General features: G+C 42.9%; 1 protein-coding gene across 8 annotated transcripts in view; it reads right to left on the minus strand.

Moving 5' to 3' along the window:
- The window catches only part of helq.S (helicase, POLQ like S homeolog), a 289002-nt gene that overhangs the window by 225210 nt on the left and 47878 nt on the right, over positions 1–15914 (minus strand). The window contains exon 1 of one of the 8 annotated variants that reach the window (XM_041579752.1): positions 15285–15394. The exons of the other annotated variants lie outside the window; for them this stretch is intronic. The gene's annotated coding sequence lies outside the window, so the exon portion shown is untranslated. Of the gene's footprint in view, positions 1–15284; positions 15395–15914 lie in introns of those variants that run through there. 8 annotated transcript variants of the gene reach the window in all.

Here is a 15914-nt window from a genome sequence, read left to right on the forward strand (position 1 = left end):
GCATCTTATAATAATCTCTCTAATGCATTATTTACCAGTAGGTCTTTCCAGCTGATGCAAGGTCACCCATTCCGATTAGAAGAAAGGAGGTTCCGCCTAAATATTTGGAAGGGGTTTTTTAAAATGAGAGTTGTTAATATGTGGCATTCTTTCCCTGAATCAGTCGTACAGGCTGATACATTAGATAGCTTTAAGAAGGGATTGAATGGCTTTTTAGCAACTGATGGAATACAGGGTTATGGAAGATAGCTGGCAGTACAAGTTGATCCAGGGACTAGTTCGATTTTGGAGTCAGGAAGGAATTTTTTCTGCCCCTGAGCCTTCAAATGGGTTTTTTTTTGTTTTGCCTTCCTCTGGATCAACTACCAGTTAGCAGGTTAAAAATTGAGTTTAGGGGCAACCCCGCCTCTCCCCTGTGAGCGTGCGCGCTTGCGACCGCACGCGTGCACCAGCGACCACACGTGTGCGCCAGTGCGCATGCGCGCTTGCGACCACACGCGTGTGCCAGTGCGCATGCACTATAGGGGGAGATTGAAGAAAGAGAAGATCAGGGAGGGAGGTTCGTGATGGAGGGGGTGTTGAGAGAGTGACGGGAGAGTGATGAAGTGTTGAGAGAGTGACGGAAGGAGGGGAGTGACGGAGGAGAGGAGGGAATCAGGAACGAACGGGACTAGGGGTAGGCAGAAAACTTTTCAGCAGGTACCTCCCCACATCCTTGCGCCCCAGGCAGGTGCCTCTACTGCCTAGCCCTAGTTCAGGCCCTGCTGAGCCTTTAGCGATGGGCAAGAAACGACCGAAAGAAGGCGTGGACGATGCCCATACAAAAAAAATCCAGCCACGCGCAGGCCTACACAAGATGGTGGAGAGGACTTACATCCAGAACCACCGCCTGACTCCACACCTCCTAGCTCGCCTGGGCACATGGAGAGAGACCAGGAAACTTCCTATGCCTCCATGCTGACACAGGATCAGGATCCTGTCACCGCTCAGGTACTCTCACAGCATTTAACCACACTACATGATAAAATCACCTCCACCATAGCAGATGCTATCAAAACAGCACTTAGAGATGTACAATCTGAAGTGACTGACCTTGGGGAGAGAATGGATCACTTAGAGAATACAACGGATGAGCTTATTCAAAGACATAACATGCTAGAAGAGGAAAATCACCTTCTAAGATCCAAACTGATTTCCCTAAAATCACATGCGGAAGACCTAGAAAAAGGTTCCCTCAGACAAAATCTAAGGGTGAGAGGGGTCCCAGCAGAGGTGAATGCACAGGATATTAGAACATATCTACGAACCCTATTCTCCTCCATTAACCCAGACCTCCCCCCAGAAGCTTGGAGATTTCATAGAGCACACCGTCACTAGGACCCAAACAGATGAGCTCTTCCACACCACGGGATATTTTGGTATGCCTGCACTATTTAGAAAGCAAAGAAAGCATAATAGATAAAACATGGAATACCACCCACATTGAACACCAAGGCCATCGGATCCAAATTTTCAGCGATATCTCCCCATAACACTTGCTAAACGACGGGAGCTACGCCCAATAACCCAAAAACTCAAGAGTAAGGCATATCATATCACTGGGGTTTTCCGTTTAAGCTCATCGTACTCAAAGACAACCGTCAATTTATACTGCAAGACCCAGTTCAAAGCCTCCACTTCCTGAAAACACTGGGTGTCACGATCAGCCACAGCAATCACCAACTTGACAACATAAGAAGCTGGAGGAACTTAAATCAACTTAGAAAAAAATCAAAGCTGCAACGCAGAAATCTTCTGACTTATACCAATACCCTGAGGAGGACCTCAGAATATGATGACTGATGAACAACGGGTCAAACCGGGAACCACCTAATTTTTTTACTACCTAATTTAAACACTCCATGATAGACCTGGACGCTCCCCTGAACAGGCTAAGGTGGCCTGTCTGGTCCTTAATTAACAAGGGCTTAATTGACACAAATACCTTGAATGTTTAGCTCTATAAAGTTCGCTGTTATTATTTGTTAATTTGTTTGAAATATTCCTGGGACTAAACATTTTAGCGGATCCCTGCACTATGGGTCTAATTACCAACCTAGACATCACACTATTCCTGGACCAGATTACTTAACATACCCTGTAGCTCCTCATACAGACACACCAAGATGGTGAAGCTACTATCGCTAAATGTCAATGGTCTCAATACTGTAATGAAATGCTACATGGCAATAAGGGAGATACATAGAATCTGAAACCGGACATTGCAATGCTGCATGAAACTCATTTTAAGGATTCTGAGAACCAGACCCTTTAAACCAACTTATACCACAAGGTATTTCAATGTATTAGAAATACTAAGAAAGCTGGCCTTCTCAACATGATCCATAAGGATTGCCCATTCAAACCCATCAAGGTTCTAACCGATTTGAATGGCCGCTACTTAATCATTGAAGGGACTCTGGAAGGCAAACCACTTAAAATAGCTAACATCTATTCTTGGAACTCAAGTCAGCTTGCTTTTCATAAATCCAATCTAGCTAAGATTTTTCGAGACTATCATTCACCTATTATAATCGGAGGGGACTTTAACCTAGTAATATCAGATCTCACAGATCGTTCATCACCCCCCTTGCAAACTGACTACAAAACTCAATGCCGGAGTTTTCGACAACTACTATGCAGACTGGACCTTCAAGATGCCTGGCGTGTCCACCATCCCATTGATAAATCATATACATTCTTCTCAACAAGACATTAACTTTATTCTTGACTAGATTTCTTCCTAATCCATAGAACTCTATTAACCCACCAAGCATCCTCAGATAGTATCCCGATCCATTGGTCTGACCACTCAGCGGTTCTGCTTGACATAGAACGGTCTAAAGCTCCAAGGAGAAGTGCACACTGGTGTCTAAATGAGACTTTATTGAATGAACCAACAATGTTCTGTAACAGAAACTAAAAATCCTTGAAAAAACAGCACATAGAAATCCAAATGCAACAGTGCGGAAAGAAATTTGCTTGATCTGCAAACAATTAAAATCCCTTATAGTTACATAGTTAAATCCCCTCCAAATGAAAATCCAGCATCCATACGCACACCCCTCCATACTTTCACAAATTATATATACCCATACCTATACTAACTATAGAGTTTAGTATCACAATAGCCTTTGACATTATGTCTGTCCAAAAAATCATCCAAGCCATTCTTTTTTTTTTTTTTGAATTCAGGCGTGGTTTATTGAACTCAATGTACAAGACTTACAGTGTAAAGCATCATCACATTATCACATTTGGTTATACAAAAAAAGTCAAAGGCATAATCTGTAGTATAAGCAATTCTCCACTTCAAACGTATCTCAGTAGTTACAACAGGAAGTGCATAGCAGTGTACAACATTACACAGAATTAACAGAGTTTCGCTAGTCTTGAACCCAATCCAGCCACTTATCCCAAATTTTATCAAATTTCTTAGTGCTACCTCTCTTTTTATATATCAAGGTCTCCAGGTTGCATAGTGTTTTAACCTCCTGCCTCAAGTGTGCCGGGGAAGGAGGTAGGGCATCCTTCCACTTCCTTGTGATGAGCTTCCTAGCCAAAAATAAACACTCTTTTACAAAGAGACCTTGCAAGAATGTAAAGATATCATTGAGGCCTATGCCGAAAAAGCAGATTTTCACTGTTCTAGGGAGTGTGGTTTCCATAATTGCATCAAGCGCGTCAAGGATCTCAGACCAGTACGAAGCTAGGGCTGGACATTCCCATATCATATGGGTGAGAGAGGCATTAAGAGCATGGCATCTGGGGCATTCTGAGGAGGATTCCGGAAAGATACGGTGTAATTTAGCCGGATAATAATATGCCCTGTGAATTAGATACAACTGTATCATTCTATCTCTATAGTTGACGGAAACCGTGGGAGGAGAGGCCAACAGCTCTACCCATTCCTCATCCTCAAGCACCCCAACCTCACTCTCCCACTTCTCTTTAAGGGACAATAGGGGTTTATTGAAAAGTGCAGTGTGCAAACCTGCATAAAGGTTTGATATAATACCTTTCATGGAGCCATGTGAAAAGCAGTCAATCGTGCTATAACAAGCTAACTGTATTGGTTGCTGCCTGTTCTGATAGTTCAGGCTCCGCTGTACTTGAGCGCACCGTAACCACTGGTGCAGAGGTAGGTGAAAATCTTCCTGTAGCGTACCAAATGGGACCATTTTCCCCTCCTGCCAAACCTCCCCTATGGTATGGATCCCACATCGTGCCCATACAGGATTCTTGCCCAGCCTAGCAATGCCCGGAAACCAACAATTTTAGCTATTTGAGAGGCTTTCCCCCAGATTGTGCACATAAAGGTCAACACTTGATTAGGGTATTTCATCGGCCATGGTTTTTTAATGAGAAGCCACTGGAATGAGGGGGATTGATTGATCAACTATTGGAAAGGGAGACTGCGGCTCTTCTCCCTGCATATTTGTGCCATCTACTAGCATTATGTTGGATTTTGCTACACTAGTGACCAGCCCGGAAAGGTGTGCAAATTTTGTTGTTACCTCCGTCAGACACTGTAAGGATGGCCCCATATCCCCAAGCTATATCAAGGTATCGTCAGCATAGAGCTGAATCCTCTCTTCCCTATTTCCAAGGCGCCACCCTTGAAAATGATCGTGTATTCTGATTGCTTGCGCAAAGGGCTCCATGGCTTGGGCAAATAGGAGGGGGGACATTGGGCAGCCCTGTCTCGTAACCCTTTCCAGGGGGAACTGTGTTGAGGGAATGCCATTTACAATTAGGGCCGCCCTAGGCGAATAGTACATGAGTCTAATCCAATTAGTATATGAGGGCCCAAAATTAAACTGCTTCAAAACGGACCACATATAGGGCCATTCGACTGTGTCAAATGCCTTTGTAATGTCTAAGACAGCCACTGCCCTCTGACCGGAGTTATCATGTGTAGTGGCAAGGTTTAAATAAAGTCGTCTAATATTGAGAGCAGTTGACTTCCCCTGCATAAACCCAGTCTGATCCTCTGCTATAATAGTGTGAATGACATTGTTAATCCTATTCGCTAGCACTTTTGCCAAAATTTTTATATCAGTTGGGAGCAGAGAAATTGGTCGGTAAGCATCCAAATGTGTAGGGGTTTTTACCGGGCTTCTGTAACAAAACTACAGAGGCCTCATACAAGGAAGGAGGAAGGTGTCCCTCTTGAAAAGCATACTGCAGCATTGAAAGTAAGTAGGGCTCTATAATCTCCTTAAACCTTTTGTAAAATTCGATGGGGAGGCCATCAGGGCCTGATGCCTTCTGGCAAGGAAAAGAGTCTATAGCATCATACAATTCTCTCAAGGTTATTGCCTCATCTAGCAGGGTCTTGTCAACCTGAGACAACTGTGGCAACCTAAGGCTAGTTAAAAAGTTTTCTCTCTCCTCCACCGACGTAGCATTGGTAGATTTGTAGACTTCATTGTAATAAGAAGTCAGTAGGTTCTGTTTTTTAGTTCTGTAATTACAGGCGTGGGATTGTCAGCTCTAGAGACATATGCGAGAAGCTTACCTACCCTCTCCCCATGCTCAAAAAAGGAAGCCTTAGTGAACAGTAATTTACGTTTAGCCTTAGTAGAAAGATAAGTAGAGTAGACTGATTGGGCAGATTGGAGGTTTTTGTAATACTGTGGGATAGGGTTATTAACTACTGCAGTTTCACAATCAGCAACTTTATTAGCTAATGTAATCTCCTCTAATTTTGAGGTGCGTTTAACTGCCGTAATTTCGCTATGGAAGACCCCTCTCATATATGCTTTAAAAGTGTCCGAAACTACAGATGGATTAGCTGTGTTCACATTTACCTCAAAAAATTATTTCATAATACCAGCAAGTCTCTCATCATTGTCAATAATCTCCAACCAAATCGGGTTCAAAGCCCACCTTTTCCTTATACTATCCTGAGGGGTATGCCATGTAGCCATAAGGGGGGCATGATCTGAAATGCCTCGGGGCAAGTATACTATATAATTCCAGGCAGGATCCCTCCTGATAGTATAATAACGTCAATGCGGGATAGGGTTAAGTGTGAGGTGGAAAAGCACGAATATTGAAGCTCTGTAGGTTGGAGAAGTCTCCAGCCCTCCACTAGACCTAATGCCTCAGTTATACTGGCCAAATTAGTGGGAGTTGGAGCTGTCAGTGGAGGCTGCCTATGTAACCTGTCAAGCTGTGGAGAGAGGACAGAATTGAAATCCCCAGTGCAAATAATTTGAGTGTGTGCAGTAATGAATGGAATAACTTGGTGGAGGCATTCATCTGAGTACGGAGGGGGAATATACAGATTAGCTAAAATTAGCTCTTTGGCTGCTATTTGGCAGTGAAGGAAGACAAATCTGCCTCTAGGGTCTATTTTAACAGTGTAGGGCCTAAAGCACACCGACTTTTTTATTAAAATAGACGTGCCAGCTGTGTAGGAGGAATAGGCAGAGTGATAACACCACCCGATCCAAGGTTTCTTAATAGATTTGACCCTATTGCCCGTAAGGTGAGTCTCCTGTAAGAATACCAAATCTGGATTACGTTTTCTGATATAATCCATGGTCAGCCTGCGCTTGATTGGGTCGTTGAGTCCCCTTACATTCCAACTTAGTAATGTAAGACTCATTGTATACCAATGTGAAAGCAGTAAAGAGAGTAAGGGTCATAGGCCTGCTGCTGGGCAGTTTGAGGAGCCCCATATAACAATTGTATAATATCAAAACCTTCAGTGCATACTATCCCAAATGTGAAATTGAGTCGACATCCATCTTGTTTCATATCACCTGAATTAACTTCATAGTTTAGAACTTCCCCATGTAACTTCCCCCTCCCCTTCCACCCACCCCCAACTTTGGGTAGAATTCGTCCCTTCAGCAAAAAACAAAACATTAGCAGTACCGAGGGTGGCATACCTGCTAGGCCCTTGCGCAGGGCTTGTGATTTAACTAACAACACTTGCGCCTTACCCTTATCTCCAGACATTTTGCAAACACCCGCACACAGTACTATAACTCTTACCACATATCAGCACCCAAAACAGATAATAGGATTTGAGTCAATTGAGAGTCCATGCAAACCCAGCATCCAAAAGAGATCATTTAGAGAAGGAACGTTGGATCAAGTATCAGGCAGGCAGATTCCACAGTTAAAGGCTTTGATAATCCAAGTCATCGGTTATTCCCAACTGTCGCTCAGATGCAAGAAACAAAAAAAAGGGAAAAACAAAGCAGCCAAAAACAAGGGGGAATAAAAGGAGAGGAAATGAGAAGAAAAAAAAAAGGGGGGGGGGTCAAGGGGGAAAAAGGAAGATAATCCAAATGGCTCCAGCGAAAAAGGACAAAGAGAAAATCCGAGGAATGCCATCTAAGTCTTACAGAAGGAGAATGTCTGTAGCACTGATTCCAAGGGCTGTAGAAATGGAAATGCTGGGTGTCTGGTCGCTGGGGTACAACAACAAAGTGTTCTAACGCCTAGAGTCCAGCCAGTTATTCAATTCCAATGGAGAGATGAAAAAGAGTGATTTGCCATCCACTATGACTCTCAATCTGCTGCCCTCTGCTATGGAGGCTTCTCACTTACTCACACTCCTAGACCGGATGGCCGTCATGGCGGTGGGGTGCGATTTCTTCTCTCTCCCAAATGCAGGTTTCAAAATCTAACTACACCGTCTTCTCTCTCCTTCACTTCTTTTGAAGTCCACAGCATACGTTTGTTTTCTCCAATCTCTCTGCGTGTTGCTGTCATATATCGCCCCCCAGGTCCCTACTCCACCTTCTTGGATCACTTTGCTGCCTGGCTTCCATACTTTCTCTCCAGTGAGACACCTGCTCTCATTTTAGGGGACTTCAACATCCCCATTGACAACTCTGCCTCTGCTGCCACCTCTAAACTTCTCTCTCTAACAGCTTCATTTCGTCTCTCTCAGTGGACCGACTCACCTACCCACATCGAGGGTCATGCTCTTGACCTTATATTCTGCCACTCATGCTGCCCATCCAACTTAATTAACTCTCCCTACCCTCTGTCTGACCATCATCTACTCTCCTTTCAGATACTGCTTTCACCTGCACCTTCACAACCATCTCTCTCTACCCATACGTACAGAAACCTTAATGCCTTTGAACCACAACAATTATCAACAGTATCAGCACAATCCATATCTCATATTAATACTCTCTCCTGTCCCAATATGGCAGCTTCTCTCTACAACGATGCCCTTTCAACAGCACTTGACTCCCTTGGACCTTCTACCACCCGTCACAGCCGGCCAGCTAAACCCCAACCCTGGCACACTAGTGTAACACGGTACCTCAGAAGATGTAGTAGATCAGCTGAGCGACGGTGGAGAAAGTCACGAACTGATCCTGATTTCATCCACTTCAAATTCATGCTCTCCTGCTATAACCGAGCTCTATCATTAGCCAAAGAACAATACTTCTCTTATCTAATATCTAATATGTCCTCCAAACCACAGCAGCTGTTTGCCACATTTAACTCACTCCTATGCCCCCCTCCACCTCCTCCACCTATTAATGTTACTGCCCAAGACCTTGCTCATTTCTTTAATGAAAAAATCGATCTCATTAGGCTGAGCATACCGTCCGACAACAATCTCAGACCAACGTGCAGTCCACTCACATCTACTTTGCACGCCTTCACCCCTGCAACTCTAGATGAAGTTAGCAAACTTCTAGCCAGCTCAAAACCCACCACCTGCTCCCTTGACCCCATACCCTCTCGCCTTCTCCACCCAATCTCTGATACACTCTCTCCTGCACTTACCCACCTATTCAATCTTTCACTCTCTACTGGTACCTTTCCATCATTATACAAACAAGCACTAATCACTCCTATCCTCAAAAAACCTTCCCTTGATCCCAGCTCTCCCACTAACTATCGACCGGTCTCCCTTCTTCCATTCGCCTCCAAATTACTAGAAAGGCTTGTTTACAAACGCCTGATCCAGCATCTCACTCACAACTCCCTCCTCGACCCCTTGCAATCTGGCTTCCGCCCATCACACTCGACTGAAACTGCACTCACCAAAGTAACCAATGATCTTCTATTGGCAAAGTCTAAAAGCTAATTATTCCATTCTAATCCTTCTAGATCTCTCTGCAGCCTTTGACACAGTTGACCACACACTCCTCCTTGACATTCTACACTCATCTGGCATTCGGGACACTGCTCTTTCATGGTTTACATCTTATCTGTCTGACCGTTCCTTTAAAGTTTCCTTCTATAACTCTACTTCTACTACTTTCCCACTCTCTGTTGGAGTTCCTCAAGGCTCTGTTCTTGGCCCCCTGCTGTTCTCGCTCTATACAACTTCACTAGGAAAACTCATTCAGTCATTTGGACTTCAGTATCACCTTTATGCTGATGACACCCAACTCTACTTGTCTACTCCTGATCTTTCTAATTCTGTCCTTTCCCAAGTCACAGACTGTCTCTCTGCTGTCTCCTCCTGGATGTCACAGCGCCACCTGAAACTGAACCTTTCTAAAACAGAACTCATTATATTTCCTCCAAGATCTTCCCCTGTCCCTCAGATATCACTCACCGTAAACAACACAACCTTTCATTCCACCACACAGGCACGCTGCCTAGGAGTCATCTTAGACTCTCATCTGTCTTTTTCACCACACATTCAAACACTTGCAAAATCTTGCCGTATTCAACTGCGCAACATTGCTCGAATACGACCCTATCTCAGTTCAGAATCAACTAAAACACTGATTCAGTCTCTCATCATCTCCCGCCTTGATTACTGCAACTTACTCCTCACAGGTATTCCAACAAGTCATCTTTCACAACTCCAATCTGTTCTAAATGTGGCCGTTAGACTCATTCATCTAGCTCGCCGCTCAACATCAGCTGCTCCCATATGTATGTCCCTTCACTGGCACCCAATCTCTTCTAGAATCAAATTCAAATTACTTACACTCACATTCAAGGCCCTTAATAATGAAACCCCTCCCTATATTTCATCTCTAATCTCCAAATACACTCCTTCACGAAACCTACGCTCTGCTTCTGATCTTCGCCTCACTTCTCCTCTGGTCACTTCTGCCCATTCTCGTCTACAAGACTTCTCTCGGGCTTCTGCTTCTCTCTGGAACTCTCTGCCACAAGCTGTCAGACTTTCTCCTTCCTTCCAAACTTTCAAGCGCTCCTTAAAGACCCATCTGTTTAAAGAGGCCTATTCGATGTACCTTAATTAATCATTGCTGTATCAAAAATGACAAAGTGTTTATACAATCCTAATGTCTCAATTGTACCCTAACCTTTTAGTTTGTAAACCCTATTGTACTCTGTAATCCTTGTCTGTTATCCACCATTTATTCCCTGTTTGCTATAACTGCAGTAAAGCACTGCGTATCTTGACAGCGCTATATAAATAAATGATGATGATAAAGCATGGCGTAATCCAATTTAGCTTCTCTGAGCCTCCATTTCGCCTCATAAAACTTAGCACGCTGTTTCTGCACCTCGGTTGAGAAATCAGCATATATAGATATGGTATGCGCTTGAAATTGTAGTTGGCCTTTAGTGCCTCTATCCCGGGCGTTCAGAAGCTTGGCAATTAGAGGCCTGGCGGGGCCCCCAGGAGGTGCTGGGCGAGAGGGGATTCTATGAGCCCTTTCTATAACGAAGGTGGAAGAGAGATTAGACTCACCCAGTGACGACTTTAGCCAGAGTTCTAGGAATTGCTCCGGTGCATCACCTTCCGCACGTTCAGGGAATCCAACAAAGCGGAGATTGTTCCTCCGCAGCCGGTTCTCTAAATCATCCGCCTTATGCTGGCAATCAGTTAGAATTTTTTGTACCTCTTGTACAGCACCAGCGACAGGCCTCAGTGTGTCTTCCATAGTACTCACTCTGTGTTCCAATTCACCAGTGCGTTCTCGAAGGTTTTGCATGTCCTGTCTGATGATGGACAAATCCACTTTTATTTCTGTTGGTGCAAGCCTCCTTAGAGTCCCGTATTTCTTGGAGAATATCCTGTAGGGTCAGCTCTGGCGGACTTGGAGAGGCAGGCGGGGAGGGAGACTCCCGGGGAGTCTGCGATGGTGAACCTCCGCCATTTTGTTGATCCTTTTGTTGTGCCTTGTTCTGCCCCATAATTGTTCTCTGTGGCAAGGGGTCACACTTGTAGTGTTGTGGTTTCGTGGTGAGGTCGGTATGTCAGCGATCTATACAGGATTTTAAGTCTGGAGAACGGAGCGATCTAAAAGTGCGTCAGCTCACATCGGCAGTCGGCCACGCCCCCCATCCAGGCCATTCTTAAAGACAATAACTGAATCACATCACCCGGACTGCATTCCACAACCTCACTGTCCTGACTGTGAAGAACCCCCTACGTTGCTTCAAATGAAAGTTCTTTTCTTCTACTCTAAAGGGGTGGCCTCTGGTACGGTGATCCACTTTATTGGTAAAAATGTCCCCTGCTATTTGTCTATAATGCCCTCTAATGTACTTGTAAAGTGGAATCATGTCCCCTCGCAAGCGCCTTTTTTTCCAGAGAAAACAACCCCAACCTTGACAGTTTACCCTCATAATTTAAGTCTTCCATCCCTCTAACCAGTTTAGTTGTACGTCTCTGCACTCTCTCCATCTCATCTATATCCCTCCCAAGGACTGCACAGTCCAAAACTGCACAGCATCCTTCAAATGAGGCCGCACGGTGGACCTATAAAGAGGCATAATTATGTTTTCATCCCTTGAGTTAAAGCCCTTTTCATGCAAGACAGAACTTTATCTGCTTTAGTAGCCACAGAATGACACTGCCCAGAAATAGACAACTTGTTATCTACAAAAACCCCTAGATCCTCCCCATTTAAGGAAACTCCCAACACACTGCCATTTAGTGTATAACTTGCATTTAAATTATTTTTGCCAAAGTGCATAACCTTGCATTTATCAACATTGAACCTCATTTTCCAGTTTGCTGCCCAGTTTCCCAACTTAGACAAATCACTCTGCAAAGTGGCAGCATCCTGCATGGAACCTATAGTTCTGCACAATTTAGTATCATCTGAAAAAATAGAAACAGTACTTTCGATGCCCACCTCCAGTTCATTAACAAACAAGTTGAAAAGCAAGGGACCTAGTACAGAGCCCTGCGGTACACCACTATCAACACTGGTCCAATTAGAAAATGTTCCATTTACCACCACCAGGCCAACATTCCTTAATTTAACCAGTAACCTTTTGTGTGGCACTGTATCAAATGCTTTAGTAAAGTCTAAGTAAATCACATCCACTGCCATCCCAGAATCGAGGTCCCTGCTTACCTTCTCGTAAAAAGAAATTAAGTTAGTCTGGCACCCCATTACACCAGTTAATGTCTGGATAATTTAAGTCACCCATAGCAACAACTTGACCCAGCTGTGAAGCCGCTTGTATCAGCAAGAGTAGCTGGGCTTCATACCTCAACTTATAGTGGTGGTTTATAGCATACGCATATGATAATTCTCTTTGTAACCTTTTGCCCAATCAAAATCTCTACTCAGAGGGATTCTATACATTCACCAGTACCAGCAATGGTTATTTCTTTAGTGCACGGCTTTAATTCAGGCTTTACATACAAACACACTCTTCCACCCTTTTTTATCCCTCTGTCCCTCCTAATAAGGGTGTAACCATGGCAACAAATATTGAAAAAGCATTACGCTGGACCAAGCAAAAATATTATGAACGAGGTGACAAACTGCACTCCCTCCTAGCTAAAAAATTGAGGGATCAGCAGATATAATCTGCTAGTACAGCAATTTCATTGGAAGGAAATAAAATGGTTCATGCAACCCTAGAAATTGCTAAAGCCTTTCTAACATACAGTAAATGGAGGGCTTTCCTAGAGGAAAATATTAGCACCAGATTTACCCGTGAGGACTTGCAAACACCTAAATAAGTAGGCAACGGCCGAGGAGATTACGGATACAATTAAATCCTTCCCCTCCTCAAAGGCCCCAGGCCCAGATAGCCTCCCTTGTGGAAACTCTGACCCCACATTTGGTTCAACTATTTAATTCATTCCTGAAAGGGGAAACTATCTGATCCACAATGCTATCTTCCTATATCACCCTAATACACAAAGAGGGTAAGGACCCAAGCCAATGTAGCGGCTACACAAAGCAAGAGACCTGCTGCACAACTGTTGCAATTGCTTAAGTGATCAGTATTTATTCAGCTCACAAGCAAAGCGGCAACTGCTTTGCTTGTGAGCTGAATAAATACTGATCACTTAATCAATTGCAACAGTTGTGCGGCAGGTCTCTTGCTTTGTGATATACAATTTTGGGCTTTGGGCAGTATTGGGCCCGATACCTGAAGGCACCTGACACCAATCCAGTGATACAGACCTGGAATAGCACCGCTATCCATGGGCTGTATTCATTACTTAGAGCAACCCTTAAGCATCGAGCCCCTAGCCTCAGGCATCAGAAACCATCCAGATATTACAGGCCCTAGAATTAAAGATCATGAGTTCACCATATCACTTTGTGCAGACAATGTCCTTCTGACATTAACCAACCCAATTGTATCTCTTTCCAACCTCCACAAAATCCTAAATGAATACGGATTATACTCAGGATATAAAGTAAACATAGATAAAACAGAGGCCTTACCTCTGAACTTGCGGTAGATATTAAAAATGCTCTATCATCGACTTTGCATTATAAATGGAAAGACCATACTCAAACACCTAGGGGTCCATCTTACTAAAACCCATGGCACGATATACCGATATAATTTCCCTCCGCTTATACAGAAAATAAAAAAACCTTATTCATAAATGCATCCCTCTAACTATCTCATGGCTGGGGAGAATAACAGTACTAAAGATTACTATCCTCCCAAAAATATTATACCTTTTTGAGACCCTACCTATACTAGTACTGAAAGCTGTTCTTAAGGACCTACAGACCATGTTCTTTAAATTCATATGGGGAAATCCAGGCACATAGAACAGTTATGCTGGCTAGTAAGATACAAGGCGGACTTGCAACCCCAAACATCGAAAGTTACTATATTGCTGCCCACCTACGTCAAGTCACAGGGTGATCAACTCAGAAATCAACCTCAAATGGGTGTGTATATATATATATATATATATATATATATATATATATATATATATATATATATATATATATATATATATATCTTCACTAGGGCAGCACCCTGCTAACGTCCTGTTACCTGGGTGCAAGGTAAAAGATGCAAATACTTCAAGAAAGACCATTTGCTTTGATACACAGAAATCCTGGTGTTGCTGGTCTTTCTTGAAATATATATATATATATATATATATATATATATATATATATATATATATATATATATATATATATATATATATATATATATATATATATATATATATATATATATATATAAAGAATAGAGGATCCGCACTCTCCTTTTCGTTTCAATGTGTAACAACTTTTATTTCTTACATCACAATCCGACGTTTCGGTCCCACCTGGGGACCTTTCTCAAGGATCCTTGAAAAAGGTCCCCAGGAAGGACCGAAACGTCGGATTGTGATGTAAGAAATAAAAGTTGTTACACTTTGAAACGAAAAGGAGAGTGTGGATCCTCTATTCTTTATACCTTACAACACTGATCAAGCACCTCCAACCAACTAAAGTCAGAGGTGTGGGCACTCCAGGAAAAGTGTGTGTCATATATATATATATATATATATATATATATATATATATATATATATATATATATATATATATATATATATATATATATATATATATATATATATATATATATATATATATATATATATATATATATATATATATATAAACCCCTAGAGGCGGGAAAAGAAAACGTGATGACATCATCAGGTGTCAAGGGGCATGGAAAAGAGTATACAGTACAAAGAAAAATACAGCCTGAACATACTATAAAAATAGAATAAAAATAGATATAAAATAATATTGCCCATATGCAATCAGTGGTCTCATATAGAAATGACATGGTCATTAAGTGCAAATAAATGCATAATCTCAAAACACAGCATAATAGATGAGTAATCATTAACATAGTGTGATCCCCACACTGTTCCACAAGCGTCACATCCAGTTGAAAGATACAAAATAAAAAGCTCAAGTCAGGTGTTCTGGTTATTAGTGTTACTTAATCACAGGGACAGATGATTACAATTTAGTATGTGGCAATCCCAGTGCTTCGGTGCAACTGATAATTCAAACAAACGTTATAGGACTTACTGTCAGTATCAGGTGCCGAACAGAGACAGTGGAAGACAAATACTCTGCGACAACGTCCATATCTGTAGCATGGAGGGTGCAATGGCTAGAATCACAAAAACAGGTTCTGTGTACTTCAGTTCTGGTTGCTTTGCTGCTTTGCTGTCTTCCAAATCAAGCTCTGGGGTGTGGGCGTGTCAGTCGTCCATCAATCAGCATGGCCTTTTTGTTAAGTTGCTCACATGGCAACCGCTGATTCTCGACTTGGCATAGAGGTGGTTGCGATATATTCAATTTGAATGCTTGTACATAGAGGTTACCAGAAACAGTAGCAAAAGTAAAAGAATAGAAGAGGAAATGTGAGAGGAGTTAGAACAAGAGATACGAGATATAGCAGGGAGAGAGCAGCGTTGCTGTATTCCGCAATATGGCATGTGGGAATAAAGGAAGCAGGGCACGAGTTATCCCATAGAGGACTTTGTCCGAGATCAGGGGCATCACTGCCATGTTTGGAATGTCACACTAGGTACGGAGCTTGGTAGACCACCCGTCTCTCGCAGGGGTACATAACACACAGCCCGTCCGCAGTCATATGTGTTGGATTCAACGGGCAGCGAGAAAAGTTATATTGGTAGAACATAAAACCCGTCC

This window comes from Xenopus laevis, chromosome 1S (genome assembly GCF_017654675.1).
Source record: "Xenopus laevis strain J_2021 chromosome 1S, Xenopus_laevis_v10.1, whole genome shotgun sequence".
Classification (NCBI taxonomy): Eukaryota; Metazoa; Chordata; class Amphibia; order Anura; family Pipidae; genus Xenopus; species Xenopus laevis.